Raw genomic sequence first — 18,881 nt, forward strand, 5'->3', positions numbered from 1 at the left:
TCCCTGTGGTCAGGCCATCTTCTGCTTGCAGGGCCTGCCCCCTGTTCATCTCAACTGCCCCCCTGTCCGTGAAGCACCCCGATGTGACCTCGGCCACCCCAACTATTGGTGAGGGTACAAGCCTGCCCGGCTGGACGTGAAGTATGGTGACCAAGGTGAAACCAGGCTTGCTACCTAATGGGTGAGGAAAATGAGTCTCCAGGAGCTTGACATACTTAGTGAGGCAGCCCAGCCCTGGGCCGTGGGCTCCAGGATTTAAAACTGTCCAGAGAACTCCAGAGGGGTGGTGTTTATTTCTGCAGAAAATAGCTGGAAAGGCTGGCTCCAGTAATTACCATTGCTTCTGCTCACTGAGGGGCTGCTATCTTTGGCAAACTAATTACTAATAAGGTTTGTTCAACAGCCAGTGTAATCACTAGAGAAAACTATCTTTAAGGACTTATTCTGCCCAATTTGAGGCTTGCTATCACAAGCCATAGCATTCTGAGAAACCAATTCTGGGAGGCGGAGGGTTGTGCTTCCCGGGCTGGGCAAGGCTCTTTGCACCTGTGACTCAGCCCCCTGGCATCCATTCCTCCCTGGGGAGCCTGTTGGCCAGAGAAGGATTAGGGGTGGCATAAACGTGGCCAGAGCTGCCACCGTCACCTCTAACAGGACAGTTTTCCTCCCTTTGGGGCCATCTCTGAATTTTCTTCTTCATGAATCCTTCACCTTGGAGCAAAAGGGGCATCCTGGTTTAAATCCAAAATACGTCACAAAACTCAATTTTTTTTTTCTTGGTCGCAACGTGCAGCAGCTTGATGTGGGATCTCAGTTCCTAGACCAGGGATGGAACCCAGGCTGCAACAATGGACATGTAGAATCCTAACCACCAGACCACCAGGGAACTCCCACAAAACCTACCTTCTTGATAGGTGAGATGAGGACAGTAATCCATGCCTTTCAGTCTGTGTGAAACAAACAAGCCAGTAGCTGCAAAGCGGTTCACACCATTCTGGGCACACAGGAGGCACCTAATACGGGTGTCCCCCCGCTGCATTATGGATTGAATATTTGCATCCCCCCCCCCCAGATTCCTATGTTGAAGCCCTAAATGCATTGGGATGGTACTTGGAGATGGGGCCTTTAGAAGGAAATTAGGATTACATGAGGTCATGTGGGTGGCGACCCTCCTGGTGGGGTTAGTGCCCTAATCAGAAGGGACATGGGAGCACCCACCCTCTTCTCCCCACTTGCACACACATGGAAAAAACCAAGTGAGCACATGGCAGGAGGGTGGCCCATGAAAAAAGAGCCATCACCAGACACCAACCCTGCTGGTACCTTATCTCAGACTTCCAGCCTCTGCACCTATGAGAAAACTCAACTTCTTGTTGAAGCCACTCCATCTATGATATTTTGTTACGGGAGCTCCAGCTGACTAACACACCTCTCTCCATCCCCCTTCCCGGGAGACAGCAGCTCAGCTCTGCCCTCTCCCTTTCTCAGCTCCCAGGGGAAGGGAACTGTAGGCTCCCCTGTGTGTCAGCCTGTCTGTGCCTGGAGAGGGCTCTGGAATACGGTTCACCACAGTGTGAGCCAGAGCTAATTGTCTCCGTGCGGTTGGACTTTGTACTTTGAATTTGTACCTTTATGAATTAGTTTAATTTTTTATAATAAGCATATCTCACTTTTTTTTAGGGCCATACCCATGGCATATGGAGGTTCCCAGGCTGCGGGTCAAATTGGAGCCACACCACAGCCACAGCAACTTGGGATCCGAAGTGCACCTGCGACCTACACCACAGCTCACAGCAACACCGGATCAATAACCCACTGAGTGAGGCCAGGGATTGAACCTGAGTCCTCATGGATACTAGTTGGGTTCATTACAGCTGAGCCACAACAGGAACTCCCTATCATGTTTGTAATCAAAGAAACGCTCAGAGAAGTCTCTCGCAGTGAGCTGCCCAGAGCCCTCTCTCGGCGGCCCTGCTTCTTTGGGCCTAGGGGCCCGTGGCAGACTTACCTGACTCTCTACCTGACAGCTCAAAAAGCAAAGAAAAAAGGCATGCATGGACGTGTCCAGAAGGCGAGGGTTCCCAGCTGCCTGTGGGCAACCAGCACCTATCACTGCTACTAAAGCCTATTCTGCTCTCCTTGGCTCATTAGTGATGAGAGCTGAACACCGGGCTGATGGGTTGTGCCCTCTGCGTGGCTGGTCACGGGCACCCGGTTCTGCCATCATGTGTTTTCCTTGTCAAATGCTCAGAGCCAAATGGAGATGACTCACTTTTTCTAATATCTCCATATCCGCCCCCCACCCCGAATCGGTTCCATATCGATCTGCTTCTAACAGTTGGTGTAGGTATTCTTTTACAGTTGCTATTGCCAATCATAAATATGATTCAAGATTTTTTTAAAAGACTTGGAAATATTTCTGAGACCACCACAGCTCCCCTGACAGAAGAAATGCCAACTGTCTTCCCGTCTGGATTTGTCTCTGGTGGGGCTCAGACGGGGCAGAGCCTGGGGCCCGGCACCCTCTGCTCTGGATGCAGCCCCAGGGTCTGGGGCTGGGGGGAAAGCTGCCCATCAGCCCTGCTCAGCCACGAGTCCTGGCGGGGAGGCGCCCACGGACCCTAACCCAGGAGGGGGAGGGTTGGTGGTCCCTGTGTGACCCCAGGCTCAGGCATGTGTGGAGTCTGAGACATACTCACCCCCCATAAGCTGCTGGACGACACTCGGGACCCAGGTTCCCAACGGCAAAGCGAGGAGGGGGTTGGCGTAATACCGCCTCTGGGGCTGTGGTCAGAACAGGCTTGTGGGGGGAGGAGGAGAAGGGGCCGGGCAGGTGCCTGAGCTCACTGGTGTTAGCTGACAGAATGGGGCAGGGCCACGACTCGCTGTCCTTCTCCTCCTGTTCACACGTCATTTCCTCTAAGGTCTTTGCGACAGGACCTTAAGATCCTCATCAACACCTCCTCTTTCGGGAGCTCCCATTGTGGCGCGGTGGAAACGAATCCGACTAGTATCCATGAGGACTTGGGTTTGATCCTTGGCCGCGCTCAGTGGGTCGGGGATCCGGCGTTACGGTACAGGTCGCGGATGTGGCTCAGATCCCACGTTGCTGTGGCTATGGTGTAGGGCAGCAGTGGCACCTCCAATTCGTCCCCCAACCTGGGAACTTCCATATGCCCCAGGTATGGCTCTAAAAAGACAAAAAAAGAAAAAAGAAAAAGAAAACACTTCATCTCTCAAGATGTTGGAAAGAGAGTTCCCGTTGTGTCTTCTCGGGTTAAGGACCCAACAGTGGTCTCCATGAGGATGCGGGTTTGATCCCTGGCCCTGCTCAGTGGGTTAAGGATCTGGCTTTGTCATGAGCTGTGGTGTAGGTCTCAGATGTGGCTCAGATCTGGTGTTGCTGCAGCTGTGGTGTACACCTGCAGCTGCAGCTCTGATTCCACTCCTAGCCTGGGAACTTCTGGAGGATGTTCTGAGAGGGAAGACCGTTCTCTGGCTGCTTCCCTCAGTGACACTTGGGACCTGAGCAACCTCAGTCCCTGGTCACCTCCCAACCTGGTTAGGATGGAAGCCTGTAGCCCAGGCTCCTGTGCCACCTGCTGGCTCACTGCCTGTCCATCCTGGAACCCCGCCCCTTCTCACTGCTGGGTGCTGGTCTTTGGCTCCACGTGGCACCCTTAGCTCCCTACTGGAGGCTGGTGCTGGCAGCTGGAACCAATGTCCTTGGGCCCATCCGTGACTCGTTAGTCAAGGGTGATCGGAGCCCACAGACATCTGTTGAGTCTGCAATATGGTCCAGGAGGGGAGAAGGCAGGGAAGGGGCCAGAAGGCAGGAGCAGACTATCTATGGAGTGGCCACCTCCTCTGGCTCCAAGATGACATCCTGTTGCCTCTAATTCACACCAACCCTGGGAGGGGGAGATGAAGCTCGGGGAGATGAAGCCATCCTTCCAGCCCAACAGAGTGGGAACCAAGGTCAGCTGACTCCGAAGACCTTGCTCTTTCCACCAGACGGTGATTCCTCTAATAACCCAGAGATGACGGGGTCAAAGAACCAGGTACTCAACCCCCTACCACAGCTTTGTTTAGTAGCAAGAAGCTCTGTGGGTACATGGCTCAGAGAGCTGGGAATTTCTAGGATGGTTGTGATTTCAAATGATCTGTCTCACTGCCTTCATAATCCACAAGGTTGTCTTGGAAGTCCTAGGGTACTCGGACGGCTTCCAGGGTCCCTCCTGCCCAGGGCCCCACATTCTGGCTGAGCATCTTTTTTTTTTTTTTCCCCATCTTGACATCAATCATTGGGATGGACTGGCCCTCTACACAGGTGATGTGGCCTCCTTCATCTCAAAATCCCCAGACCAGGTCAGGGTTACCCAAGGTGGGCTCAAATCTCATGAAAGACTATGATCCATGGGTGACCCAGTGGAGAGAAGTTCATCAAGGCTGGATCCTGAGAAGCAATTCCACATGCCTGTCCAAGGGAGCTCCAGAACCAAGGTATGGAACATTCTTCCATCCCACAAGAGGAAAGGGGGCTGAGCTGGATTCATGTTATAAGGCGAGTGTCTCCCCATACAACTTGGGGTGCTGGTGTTGGGAAGATGGGAAAACAGCCTTGAGCCCCCCTACCGGTACTAATCCTGCACCCCCTGAGGGCTCACCTCCCTACACATGAAGGAAATTTCTAGAATAGTAGAAATTTAGTAGTAGAGCCACCCAAAGGCCCCCACCATGTTACATGTCACAAGCGTCAGATAACTCAACGTAGTAAGTTGGGGTCCCCTACTAGACAGGACTCTCTAAACTAGGGATAACCCTGAATTTTCCAGCCTGAAAGAGAGACTTGGCAAGTAGGTCTGGTGTAGGTTCTCAAGAATGGTCCTTCCTCCACCCTCAGTGACAGCAGTGGGCCATCCTCTTCCAATGACCAGCTAACCCTGATATTCCAGGCCCTTCCCAATCAGAGCCCCAACCGCCAAAGCTCACCCACATGGGCCTTGGCTTCCTCCAGTGTCCATTCATCAGCCCCTTTGTTCAGCTGAGGCCAGAGCCCCTGCGAGTTGCTTTCCTGGTCTCCAGAAAAAATGAAACTGCCTAATGCTCATTCATTCAACAAATATGTCCTGAGCTCCAAGCCCTGTACCCGGGGCTGGGGTGCAACATCCCCTGCACACAAATCCCACACTCACAAAGCAACATGGCACCCCGCATACCCCTCAAAACTCAGATCCAGCACCTTCCCCTCTTTGGAGACTTCCCTGGCCTTGCCCTGTCACCCTCCTCAGAATCCTACACCCTCTCTTAGGTGGGTCCCTCGTTCCTCTTTCAGGGGGGCTGGAGAGGGTGCCTTATTTTTCTCTGTCACAGTTTCCTCATAAAGAGCCAGCCACTGAGCAAACGCTTAATCAGGGTCTGTTGAATAAACTTTCTTACCTCCCTCAGGTCCTTTGTCTCCCAATTTGGAAAAAGAGGGAGGGTCGACCTACTTGGTGTTTGTAAGATCTTCCCAGCCGAAAAATTCCAGCTCTCTAGCCTGGGGCCATGACGAGGTCTGGGAGCATGCCCACTAGAGAGAGAGAGAGAGAGAGAGTGTGTGTGTGTGTGTGTGTACACGTGTGTGTGCGCGCGCGCGCGTTGGCAAGGGGTAGGAGGAGCTCTGGTTCAACATTTGAAACATCTCCACCCTCTTCCAGAATGCAGGCTAAGGGCTAGAGTTGGGGTGCCTCACCCCCCGCAGCACCTCCATGTGAATATCAATCCAGAAGCTCCCCCCAAACCCATAGATTAGGGGTTTCTATGGAGTCTTCATCTCACAGGCATAATGGATCCTTACCTCATCCATCCTTCGCTACGCTGAAGGATGCGGCTGAAAGATCCAAGCCTCGAATCAACTCCAGGAGCCACCAAGAGTTGCCTCACAGGCTCCCCTCACTGTGGAAATGGCAAGGGTTTTAGGAGCGCTGTGTCAGAAACCACGGGCGCAGAACCAGTATATATTTCTTGGTTGATCTCAGTCTCCATCTTCCTTGAAGGCCCCGTCCTCTCAAGGGGATGTTGCTCTCTAGACTCCCAAGGCGGTTCTGTCAGTTAGTATTTGCCGACTGTCAGATCCGGTGAACTGACAGATCTCACAGCCGGATTGGTGGGGAGATGCGCCCCTGACGCCGGTCCAGGATCCCACGCCCCTCGGCCAGCGGTTCTCAAGGTGTGATACCCAATGAGCAGCGGCAGCAGCAGCACCTGGGAAACGGCTCCGAATGCAGATTCTCGTGCTCCATCACACAGTGCTGAATCAGAAGCTCTGAGTGTGGCCAGGGACTTGTGTTTTAACACACCCTGGTGGGGGGGCGGATTCGGATACAGGCTCACGTGTGAGAACGCTGCCCCTTTACGCGGGTGACCAGAGCGCAGTCTCCATCCGCGGTGATGCTGAGGGGACCGTCCTCAGCCAGGCTGGATGAGGAGTGCCTTGGAGAGCGTGAACCAGGGGACTGGGGCCCCGAGGGAGAGGGACCTAGGGTTTGAAGGTGGGATGTGGGCTGATCCCTGAAGGGTGCGAATGAGGAGCCTGCAGACCTGGGGCAGGAAACGGAGGCTGGAGGCGGGGTCACACAGGATGGGCTTTACCCTGTGGGTAACGAGGCGGGTGCCCTTGGGGTTCTGCCAGCCCCTTGGCAAACCAGCCCGGTCCCAGACAGGACTCCAGACCCGGCGTGTCCCAAGCGGGACGCACATCCCCAGGCTGTGGAGCTGAGAGGGTCACAGCCAAATCCAGAGGGGTCTCCGCTGTCCAGAGAGTCATGATGGGGGTTGGGGCTCCGCGGCGAGAAAAGGAGCGAGGGGGGCGGGGATTGGGAGGGGCGAATGGTGGAGGGGGTAGAGCCTTCCTGCCAAGCCCCTCCCACTCCCGTAGGACTCCTCCCCCAAGCCGCAGAGGCATCCTTCAGTGTCTGGGTCCCTTTGTGTGGCTTTCATTATGACATTGTGGCATGTGGGACCCCATGCCTGAGGGAAGGCACAGCCGACCCTCCCGTTTCAAAGTCACTTCTCAATTTCTGATTCCGCTCCCCGGAGCAGCAATCTGCATTCCAGGCTCCAGTGTCTGCCTCATTCATGCCGCAGATACTGCTGAGCGCGGGCTCTGGGCAGCCGAGGGGTCCAGACGATCTGAGACGTGCCCCGCCTCTCCGATATTCCTCTCCGGATGTCGGGTCGTCTACAGAAAGAATGACAAGGACCAGACCCCGGGATAAAAGGAAAACAAAAATCTGGATGATGGCAAGGGCTCCCCAGCCCCGCGAGTTAGCCTCCCTGAGGCTGGAGGGCGGCGGAAGTGTATCTGGCTTTGATCTCTTTCGGCCCGAACCGGGAGTGGGGGAGCGGAGGAGGCCGGCAGGGGATGGCAGGCCTGGGTGACAGGGCTATATTAAGATCCATTACACTCTGCAGCAGCAAACATTTGAATCACTCTCAGAGCCCTAACTGCTTGAATTTGAATATGCATGAGAAGCTGCCCAGAAATGACTAAAATACATACATACATGTATATATAGTCAAAAAGCCAAACAGCTCTGGGGTAAAGAATAACAAAAGCAACTTGCCACTCTGGGGACAGGGTGTGGGCAGAGTACAGGCCTTGTGTTGCATTAATTGATGGAGACTCATTCACAGCCAACGTGCGGATCCAGGGGCCTGCAGGAGCCCTGCCATCGTCACCGCCAGCTGGCAAGGTAGGAAGTGTTCTCCCCATTTACAGATGGGAAAGCTGAGGCTGCAGGAGTTAAGATCCTACCACCAGTCAGTGCTCCAGGCTGAGTTTGTGCCGGTGTCTCTGGGCCCAGAGCCCCACCCTTTCCACGCAGGCTCTGTCTCAGACCCTGAAAAGATCCCTCTCAACCCATGTGGTCCTTCGGGTTCAGGCTCTACAAAAATAATATGGGCTTCTGCTTCCTGAACTTCTGCACAAGAGAACAGAGGCAGAGGGGACTGTGAGCAGATATCAAACAGGAGTTATCAGGAAAGAAAGATCTCTTGGAAATCCAGTGATAATTCCCCAAAATTCAAACAATGAGAAGAATGAAAACAGGCATAGCTGAACACCAAATCAATCACATAGACCATAAAACCAAGGAAGTCTTCAAACACAGGGCAGGAACACAAGAGAACAAACACACACACACACAACAAACTTACTCAGCACACATGTGGAATTAGTCCTCAATTTCTAATAAGTGTCCTTGGAGGAAAAAAGATAGATGTGCAGGAGAGACACGAAAGCAATAATAGAGGGAAATTTCTCTGTGCTAAAGAAAGACTTGATTCTCAAACAGAAAGTCACAGCCAAGTGTTGAACGAGGAAAGTCAAAAAGAGACATACTTTCTAGGTGAAATTGCATGTCTAGAGAATTTCAGAATTCCAGAGATACAAAGAAATCCTAAAAGCCTCCCGGGTGAAAAACCAAATGACCTAAAAAGGAAACTGATTTCAGGCAAATAGTCTAGGCCAACTGTCAATCCCCTGCCAGGGAAAAAACAAAGACATATTCAAACCTGCACAGACTCAGAATGTTGAGCATCCATAGACCCATTCCGAAAGTTCTACCCCGGGACATGTCTCCAGCAAAACAAGAGTGAGATCTAAGAAAGAGGATGACATAGGAGCCAAGAAACTAAAAAACGGTGAGCCAAACCCAGGAGCGTGATATACAAAAGATCGGAGGGTGACAACTGTTCCATAGATCTCCAGCGCAAATGGTACCAATCCAATCAGGAAATCAGTCAGCTCTGAAAAGAATGAGAGTTCCCTTCGTGGCTCAGTGGAAACAAATTTGACTAGTATCCACGAGGACGCAGGCCTTGCTCGGTGGGTTGGGGGTCCGGTGCTGCCGTGAGCTGGGGCGTGGGTACAACATGCGGCTTGGATCTGGCATTGCTGTGGCTGTGGCGTAGGCTGGCAGCTACAGCTCCGATTCGACCCCTAGCCTGGGAACCTCCATATGCCACGGGTGCGGCCCCAAAAAGACCAAAAAATAAAATAAAATAAAATGATATCTCCAAGGGGAAACACACATTCCTCTTTAGCAAACATTTGTAGGGGAGATGTGGATACTTGCAGAGATAATGGGGGGCATATCAAAACATGAAATATTAAAAAATTATGTGCTGTCCCTTCTTCTCCTAGTGGCCTCGGATTCCGTCTCTTTCTCCACATCTGTGATGAAAAACTTATTAAGAGAATACTAAGAGTGCTGGTTATTGGTTTACATTTGTTTAGCATCTGCCGACTGTCAAGGCACAGAAAAAATTACAGTCATGGGACAAAGTGCATATATTTTAAGGCCTGGCAATGCAGAAATCAGAGGCACGGGGGCCAGTGAGTGGGCAGTAAGAAGGGGAAAGACAGAGGGAGCCGCCAGGTCCTGATCTCGCTCTTATGTCCCAGGAGGTCAAGAGATACTGACCAGAGCTGATGTGTTAACAGGTAGACATTTCTCTTTGTCATGGAAAACCATCAGGGTAACCAGAAAGGAAGGAAATATTTTAAAACGTGGCTGGCAGAGACTGGGAAGTGTTATTGCTGTACGTACGTAAAAAGCCTGTTTTCTAGTGAAGGACAAATTCTTTCAGTCACCACAAGGTTATTAAGCACATATGATATGCTGGGCACCGCGGTATATTCTGGGAGTCAAAAATCCATTCCCCATCCTCAAAGAACCGACAGTCCAGTGGGAGAGACAGGTGTTAGACATAAAAATCACGCAAATAAAGGCAAAAGTGCAAACGTGGTGCGCGTAAGAAGAAAGGCGCACAGGGCAATAAGAGGCCTTTGACCAGACAGGGAGGTCAGAGAAATTAAAAGGCCAAAGCTGAATAAGCAAGCACGGGAGAGAACATTTCCATCAGAGAGAGCACGTGGTATGTGCAAAAGCCCTGTGGCAGGAGGAAGCGAGAGACTGAAAGCAAGCCAGGCTGCTCGAGGACAGAGCAAGAGCAGGCAGGCCGTGGAGGGGGAGGCTGGAAGGTGATGTGGGGGGGACCTTGGGTCAAGGTCGTAGTTACCATGTTCTCTCCCAAAGTCCTGCATAAAATACAGGTTTCCCAGCTCGTCCTAGGAGGCTGATGTAACCCTGATCCAACCCGTGGAAAGAATGGCACAAAGCAAAAACTATAGAAAGAAACAAGCAACAAACAAGCAACAGTTCTCACTTGTGACTATGGAGGCAAGAGTCTTAAGTAAAACAGCAAGAGGAATCCGGCCATGAATTAAGAGAAAAATGCCTTATGACCATGTAGGTTTTATTCCAAGAATGCAAGGGTTTGTGAACATTAGAAAACTATTTCATCTTTGTATCTCCATATGAATATATTAAAGAAATATAAAATATATGAGAGTTTATCATTTTAGTTGATGCTGAAGAGGCATTTAATCAAATTAAATGTCCACGCCTGATTTTTAAACATCATTTTGAAAAGCTAGGAATAAAACGAAACTTTCTTGAGTTGATAAAGGACATCGACCAGAAGCAGCCAACAAACGTCACTAGGAAAACAATGCCCAGTTCACCCACACCAGAGATCCCAGCCCACACTCTAAACAAGGCAAAGTGGTGCTCAAATAAAGGAGTGAAAAAACAAACCTGTATTTTGCACCTAATACTATTTTTTTTGCCACACCTGCGGCATGTGGAAGTTCCCGGGCCGGGGGTCAAATCCTCGCCACAGCAGCAACCCCAGTTACAGCAATGGCAACACCAGATCCTCCACCACTGAGCCACCAGGGAACTCCTAATATGAACTTTTAAATTTATAAATCAAAGGAAGACAGCTGAAAAGTTATTAAAGGAGTGCCTATTGCGGCTCGGCGGTAGCAAACACGGCTAGTATCCATGAGGACGCAGGCTCGACCCCTGGCCTCTCTCAGTGGGTTAAAGGATCTGGCATGTAGGCTGGCAGCTGCAGCTCCAATTGGACCCCTGACCTGGGAACTTCCATATGCCCTGGCTGTGGCCCTAAAAAGACCGAAAGACAGAAAGAAAGAAAGAAAGAAAGAAAGAAAGAAAGAAAGAAAGAAAGAAGGAAGGAAGGAAGGAAGGAAGGAAGGAAGGAAGGAAGGAAGGAAGGAAGGAAGGAAAGAAAGAAAGAAAGAAAGAAAGAAAGAAAGAAAGAAAGAAAGAGAGAAAGAGAGAAAGAAAGAGAGAAAGAAAGAGAGAAAGAAAGAGAGAAAGAAAGAGAGAAAGAGAGAGAAAGAGAGAGAAAGAAAGAAAGAAAGAAAGAAAGAAAGAAAGAAAGAAAGAAAGAAAGAAAGAAAGAAAGAAAGAAAAGAAAAGTCATTAGAACTAGTGAAAGTCAGACAGTGGCCCTCAAGTCATGGCCCCTGGACCAGCGGCATCAGCATCCCCGGGAACTTCCTGGAAATGCAGATGCTCAGGCCTGACCCCAGGCCTGCCGAGCCAGCGCCTGGAGGGTGAGGGTTTTAACAAACCATCAAGGTGATTCTGAGAGATGCTAGAAGTTTTACTGGTTTAAGGCACGAGCGTTCAAGCAATCTTCCCATTGGAAAAGCAATTATAGATATACTGTTGAAAGTGGGGGTTTTTTGTATGTAACCGATATCATTTTTTTTTTTTTCATTTTTGAAAGTTTTCCTGAAGTATAGCTGATTTACAAGGTTGGGATAATTTCTGCTGTAGAAAGTGTTTTGAAAGAAAAGTTTCTCTTCATAACACGAGAGCTATCATGATACGTAGCCCCGTTCTCCAGGGAAGTGTGTGCATGTGTTTTATAACAGCTTTGAGATGTAATTCACCTACCATACAATTCGCCTAGTTAGAATGTACAATTCAGTGGACGTTCGTATATTGGCAGATACCTGCAACCATCACCATAGCCAATTTTAAAGCATTTTCATCACCCCAAAAAGTAACTCTGCATTTCTCATCTCACTCCCTGCTCCATCATCTCACTGCCTGCCCCACCCCCAGCCCTGGGCAAACAGGATTCTCCTTTTCTGTCGGCAGATCTGCTTATCCCGGACATTTCGTTTAAGTGGAATCACATCATTTGTGGCCTTTTGTAGCCTGGATTCTTTCACTGAGCATCCTGTTTTCAAGTGTCATTCATGCCATAGTCCTGGTCACCTCCTCCCTCCTTTTTTATGGCCAGGCAATATTCCAGCACATGGATCCACCACGTTTTATCTCCGAAGGGCTGTTTTGCTACAGTAACAGAAGGAGCTGGTCCTGGGAGCAGCGGGAGAGGGGATGTGTTTGAGTCCAGGCTCTGTGGCCTCCTGAGCTGAATCACCTGGGACAAGTCACTCCTCTCTTGAAGTCTCAATTCCACCATCTCTTTTTTTTGCAGTTGGGGGGGGGCTTTTTTTTTAGGGCCACACCCATGGCATCTGGAAGTTCCTGGGCTAGGGGTCAAATCGGAGCTGCAGCTGCCGGCCTACACCACAACCACAGGAACACCAGATCCGAGTCGAGTCTGTGACCTACACCACAGCTCACGGCAACTCCAGATCCTTAACCCATTGAATGAAGCCAGGGATGGAACCTGCATCTTCTTGGATATTGGTCAGGTTCATTACCACTGAGCCACAATGGGAATTCCTCCGTCATCTTTAAGAGGGGAAACCGCCCCCCCATGGAGGGACCAGGTCTGCCTTCTGTGCTCTCTGGGAGCTTGGATACAGGTGCCAGAGGGGCTAGTGCACTGCCAGGAAATCTCAACTGATAAGGAAGAACCGATGCCCGATAGCATCCAAACCTGGGTGGAGAGGCAGAGGCAGCTTCCGGGGGGAAGGGTGACAGAACCCATGTGGGTGTTGGGGCGGGGGGACACTCAAACCGCCCAGGGACCACTCTAGGAACCAGGCCTATGCCAGTACCAAAAGGCTCAGGTGTGGATCGCAGACACGGCTTTGGATCTGGCGTGGCTGTGGCTATGGTGTGGGCTGTCAGCTGCAGCTCCAATTCAACCCCTCGCCTGCGAAGTTCCAAATGCTGCAGGTGTGGCCCTAAAAAGACAAATAAATACATAAATGAATGAGTAATGACCAGGAGGCAGAAACGGGGGCAGTCCTGCCCGGTCCCCAGCGTTGGGGGCGGTACAATAACAGCTGGGAGCGGAGTGGAGAGGTTTGGGGCAGGGCGCGATGCCCGCACTGGAGGGTGAGGGCACTGTAGTCAGCTCCCTTCAGCATCCTCTCCTCCTCCTGCTGCACTCCCACCCCCACCAGGGACGGGTCTGGGCACCAGGCCTATGCCAGGTGGCGGCTGTCCCCTCACCACAGGGATGACCCAGTTCTGGCCAGTGAGAGGCAATGGGGCGTTTGCTGGGGCAAATTCTCCACCAACATTCACGCCAGCAGCAGCCTGACTCCCCGCGGCCAGTCTCCCCCGAGCACGGCACAGAGAGATGTCGGAGCAGGGAGGGGGAGCTAAAGCGCGCAGTTTCTTCTTGGGGTGATGAAAATGCTCTAAAATTGACTATGGTGATAATTGCGGGGGGGGGTGTGCTACTACGAGCTGGTGCTTTTCCACTCTCCCCCCCGCACCCCAACACCCCCTGGCCCCTGCACCTGCCAGCAGGAAGGGAGAGCCCGCGGAGCTAAGGTTTGGGTGATGCACAGAGACAGAGTCCATGGAATTGACTGGCCGCCCACTCAGCACTGAGGGCCGGTCAGAGCTCTGAGCTGCCAACTGCAGCCCGTCTAAGCGTGGAGGGCAGTTCCCAGGCCCCACTCTTGGTGCCATCTGCATGTGGGACAGACCGGGGCAGGGAAAAACAGATGATGGTACCCTGGCTGGTTTTCACAGTGGCTCTGCCCGCCCAGCAGCATGACAAGGGCTATGGGGTCGTAACAGCGGGACCACCCACTTTCCAAAGAAGAGCTTTTGCTGTGTTTTTCCTGCTCTCTTCTCTAATACGTGGTCTTCGGGTGTGTTGGTTTGGAAGATTTCTCTGTGGCCACAGGTCACCAAACTATGATGAAGCTCTGTGTCCAGATCTGCAGGGGGCGGAGGCCCTTCCCAAAGGCCCAGTGGGCCCAGGCTGGTCACAGAGGTGGACGGCACCTCTGGGTGTCTGGTTGGAAGAAGGAGCTATCTGAAGGTCACGGGTAGGAGAAGCCTGTGGTTCACGTGGACATTGAGACTGTGTGCCTCCTCCCCCCTCAGGGCCCAAGTTTGTAGTTCATTGTCATCCCCCAGGGGAGGGCCAACCCCTCAAACCCCGGGGGACAGTGGAGGTGTGCTTAATACAATGGATGGCAGGTGTGTGTGTGAATATTGTGTAGACAAGAGTGAGGTCCGTGAATTTGTCTCCCGCCTTCAGTCCACACTCACCCCATGTGGTCTGGAGACCAGCCAGCTCCAAACACAGACCCCGAATCGTTCAAGCTGATCCAAATAATCCCGTCCCACATCAGCAAGGATGGCAGATTCCCAGGCCTCAGCAAACAGGCCTCCCCGGCCGTGGGAATGGATTCAGAAATGGGCTACGCTAATTATTAGAGACACGCACATCAAAACTAGAATGAGGTGCCACCTCACTCCAGCCAGCATGCTCATCATATAGAGGAAAAGGGACCCTCCTACACGGGTGGTGGGAATGTCAGTTGGTGCAGCCACTGTGGAAAACAGAATGGAGGGTCCTCAAAAAACTAAAAATAGAGCTGCCATGTGCTTCAGCAATCCCACTCTTGGGCGTCTATCTGCACAGACCTATAATTCAAAAAGGCACATGCACCCCTATGTTCATAGCAGCACTATTCACAGTAGCCAAGACATGGAAACAACCTAAATGTCCATCGACAGATGCATGGATAAAGAAGCTGTGGTACATGTGTATATATACAATGGAATACTATGCAGTCATAAAAAAGAATGAAATAATGCCATCTGCAGGAACATGGATGGACCTAGAGATCATCACTCTAACTGAAGTTAGTCAGAGAAAGACAAATACCATAGGATATCGCTTATATGTGGAATCTAAAATATAACACAAATGAACCTATTTATAAGACAGAAATGGACTCACAGACATAGAGAACAGACTCGCGGGTGCCAACGAGGAGGGGAGGAAGAGAGTGGGATGGACTGGGAGTTTGGGGTTCGCAGATGCAAATTATTAAATATGGAATGGATAACAACAAGGTCCTACCGTATAGCACAGGGAACCATACTTAACATCCTGGGAGAACCCATAACGGAAAAGAATATAAAAAAGAACGCATGCGTATGCATAGCTGCATCTCTTTGTGGTACAACAGAAACTAACACAACACTGCACATCAACTATAATAAAAGAATAAATTAAAAAAATTAAGACAAGGGGCTTAGCCCCAGTTCGGGCCAATGAAAATGAAAGGCCTACCTGCTGGGGACCCAGCCAGAAGCCCATTCATCCTTAGCCTAAAGCACAGCCCTCTTCGCTAAGCCAGTGTGGTCCAGGTTTCTGAGTCACTTGCAGTGAAGTGTCTCAGTGGTCACCCCACATGAGCAGAGGGGGATGGGAGAGAAGGGAGCCACACCGCCTCCAAAGGTTGTCAAGGAATCGGCCTCACCCCAAGGGCAGCTGGAGCTTAAGCAAGTGATGACTTGTTCAATGGGCATTGTATTATTATTATTAAAGAGTAGTTGCTTTACGATATTGTGTCAATTTCTATCGTACAGCAGAGACCCAGTTTTACACACACGCACACACACACGCACACACACACACACACACAAACACATATTCCCTTTCTTATCTTGTCTTCCATCACGTTCTATCCCAAGAGACTGGATTGAGTTCCCTGTGCTGTACAGCAGGAGGACCCCATGGCTCATCCATTCCAAATGCAATAGTTTGCATCTACCAACCCCAAACTCCCAGGGCACCCCACTCTCTCCTCCTCCCCCTTGGCAACCACAAATCCCTTCTCTATGTCTCTGAGTCTGTTTCTGGTATTTTTGACCAAGTACTTTGCCGCAGGATTTCAGGGGCTAGACTGGAGGCCGGGGACAAGGGAGTGGGTGTTTATAGTGAGCCAGGCCCCGGTGCTGAGGGATGCTGGCTTCAGAAAATGGGGAGCAGGGTTCCCCCTTGTAATCCAGGTGCTTCCTCAGGACATCCTGGAGCAAGAGTGTGGATTCGCCACCAGGAGCACAGCTCCAGACGCCCTGCAGGCGGGGAGGGGCCGGGGGCTGGGGGAAGGGGCTGCAGATGTTACATAAAAGAAACCACCCCCGACTGTCTCCCAGATAGGATTCCACATCCTGGGTGCTTCCAGAACTGAGTTCCTCCCACTCGGAAGTGAGGCTCCCCAGGAGCAGCAGAAACAGCCAGACCTGCAGGTTGGGCTATGGAATCCACCTCAATGGCCAGGACCTGCTTGGGCAAAGCCAGCTATAAATCTGTCGCTTGTTTACACTGCCTGGAGCGGGCGCTGGCTGCCCTCGAAGAAAACCCACAGGCGCTAGAGCAAGGCCTTGGAGATCTTCCAAAACGCTCACAGATGTGTCTGCACGGACGGGGCCGGGCAGTGGGCCTGGAACAAGAACGGGACTTGGTAGAGGGTGGTCCCGGCTAATGTTCACCTGACAGTTTAGAGAGTCCTCTGTGCCCGCCAGCCACAGCGCTGGGCATGGCTGCAGAGATGCATCGCCGACCCCACCATCAAGAGACCAGTCAGCCCCGCAGAGAATGTGAAGAAGAGAAGCCGTGGGGGTCTGGCCAGGCCGCCCGTGGCAAAGTGCCACACCCGAGTGGGTGACAATACATTCATCCTACAGTGTTTGTCGGGAACCCACACTGTACCTACTGCTCTAGGTGCCGTAAGACACATCTGTGACTCCGATGCAAACCTGCCCTCTGGGGGGTCACAGACCAGGTAGCGGAGAGGAGAAGCAGGAAGCTCAGACACCAAGAGCCTCCATCCTCAGGGAAACGCTCTGTCCTGGCCCAGTCACTCTGCCCCTGTCCTGGCCACTCTGCCCCCCTAGTTAATCTAGACAGGCTGATTAAGATATCCATGCCTCCGTTTTCCAGAAAATACGCCGAAGGGTCCATTATGAGCAGAGGCTGGTCCCTGCCTATGCCCTGGGCTGCCAGCTCAGAAGGATGTTTGGGGACCCAGATGCTAAGCTCATTCCTTGGCACAGAACGCTGCCTCGCCAGGCAGTGGGCACCAGGTTCAGGCTGGAGTTTCCATGACCCCCTCTCTGCTGTGCCCATAGGCACACAGCCACGACCACACGGGTCTCCCCTGAAGCCAGAGCAGTCATTCCCTTTGGGCCGGTTGATGACAGAGGGAAGTAAAGTCGTGGTTATAGCAGCCCCAGCTCTACATCTGGGCAAGCGCCTCAGAAACCATGAAATGGTGGAGCTTAAAGTCTCCCAACTCTCCTTTCCTTTTTTTTTTTTTTTCCTTTTTGGAAACCCACACACAGCATCTCTGCAGCTACGTCCTAGGCAGTGAAGCAAAGCATCTATGGGGAGCATCCACCTTGGAGCGTGGGTACGACTGAAATCCCCTTCGGATCTACTGCCAGATGCGTTCCCATGAGCGCGGTGCAGGGAGCGGTCCTCTCGTGGGCGGGAGGGTGGGCAGCCTCTCTGGAAACACCTGTCTCTCGTCTCCCTGGGAGGACCAGGGAGGACCCATCAGCTGCTGCCCAGCGCGGGGCTGGGCGGGAGGGGGTGTGTGAGGGGCCTCCGCCTTGAAACCACGCCCCGTGCCTGCCTGTCCATCGTCTGCTGAAACTGCCCCACTAGGGGACTCTATTAAAACCAGGCAATGTGCACCCACTACCGTAACCCCAGCACTTGCTAGGGTCTTACCTGCCTCTGCCAGATTTCCTCAGGGAGCCAGCGTGGGTGAAATAACTCCAGGTCTTGCCATTTTCCCAGATTTCGCCCCACTTTCTGGGTATTTCATTTTGCTGTTGAGGGCGGTACCTCCAGACCCCAGATGGTACGTTTTAAGCTCCAGACACCTCCCACAATTGCCGGGATGGATCCTGAACTCAGCACGGCCTGAGCATCTGGTCCAAAGCTGCTTGCCCAAGAAAATGTTTTCCTTTTTCCTTCTCCTTCTTTCCTTAAAAACACCACCGCCAGAACCAGTCCATCTGCAGTGATGCCTTCCTGGAAGGAGGTCGGCTTGGATGACGGCATCGGCCACCTTATTAGGAAGCACCCGGTAAACAGGACGTGGGGCCGGGGAGCGCGGAGTTCCAATGGAGGCCAGGAGAGCGTCGCCGTCTGGCTCCGGATGAGTGTGGGCTGTGGGCTCTGGCACAGCTGCTGCCTCTGCCACCAAGGAGCAGCTTGGCCACCAGCCTGTTGCTTCTGCTCCCTGGGCCTTGGTTTCCCCGTCTGTAAAACTGAGGATGACTAGCCCATCGTGTGATTTGCTTTACGCACACGTACACACGGACACACACGTGCAGTCCCACACTCACAATTCAAATGCTCTATTGCATGCTCCCAGCTTTATGAGAAACAGAACAAGCTGGACCCTTCACTCCGGCTGAGACCTTCAGAATTTTCATTAAACCCTCCCCTCCTCAGGCAAGTGCCCAGAGATTGGGAGCCACGGATTTCCTGTCGGTGTGATGCAGGGGTGGGGGTGGAGGGTTGGACTAGGCGGTGCCTATTTTCCTTCCTTTGGGGGCCTTACCTGTGGCACACGGAAGTGCCTGAGCCAAGGTTCGAACCTGTGCAAAGCAACCACTCAAGCCACTGCAGTGACAATCCTGGGTCCTTAACCCGTGGAGCCGCAAGAGAACTCTGCCTATTCTCTTTATAACTGGGGTATTCTGGGATTCCAAGAAACATGCTCTCGCTCCCCTTTGCATCGAAATGAGCAGGTCACAGGAGGTCTG

At 52.0% G+C, this 18,881-nt stretch overlaps 1 long non-coding RNA gene across 1 annotated transcript; it reads right to left on the reverse strand.

Moving 5' to 3' along the window:
• Positions 1-687: 687 nt before the first annotated feature.
• On the reverse strand, positions 688-18,132 carry LOC106507395 (uncharacterized). Its single transcript, XR_001303339.3, has 3 exons — positions 17,836-18,132; positions 5,840-7,222; positions 688-5,572 (listed from the first exon to the last, which is right to left on the reverse strand). It is a non-coding gene; the product is annotated as an uncharacterized LOC106507395 (long non-coding RNA).
• Between the last annotated feature and the right edge of the window lie 749 nt (positions 18,133-18,881).

This window comes from Sus scrofa, chromosome 3 (assembly GCF_054392235.1).
Source record: "Sus scrofa isolate SSC_HxYL_T2T_F1_AM1 chromosome 3, Sscrofa_HxYL_maternal_Yorkshire_Landrace_v2.0, whole genome shotgun sequence".
NCBI lineage: Eukaryota > Metazoa > Chordata > Mammalia > Artiodactyla > Suidae > Sus > Sus scrofa.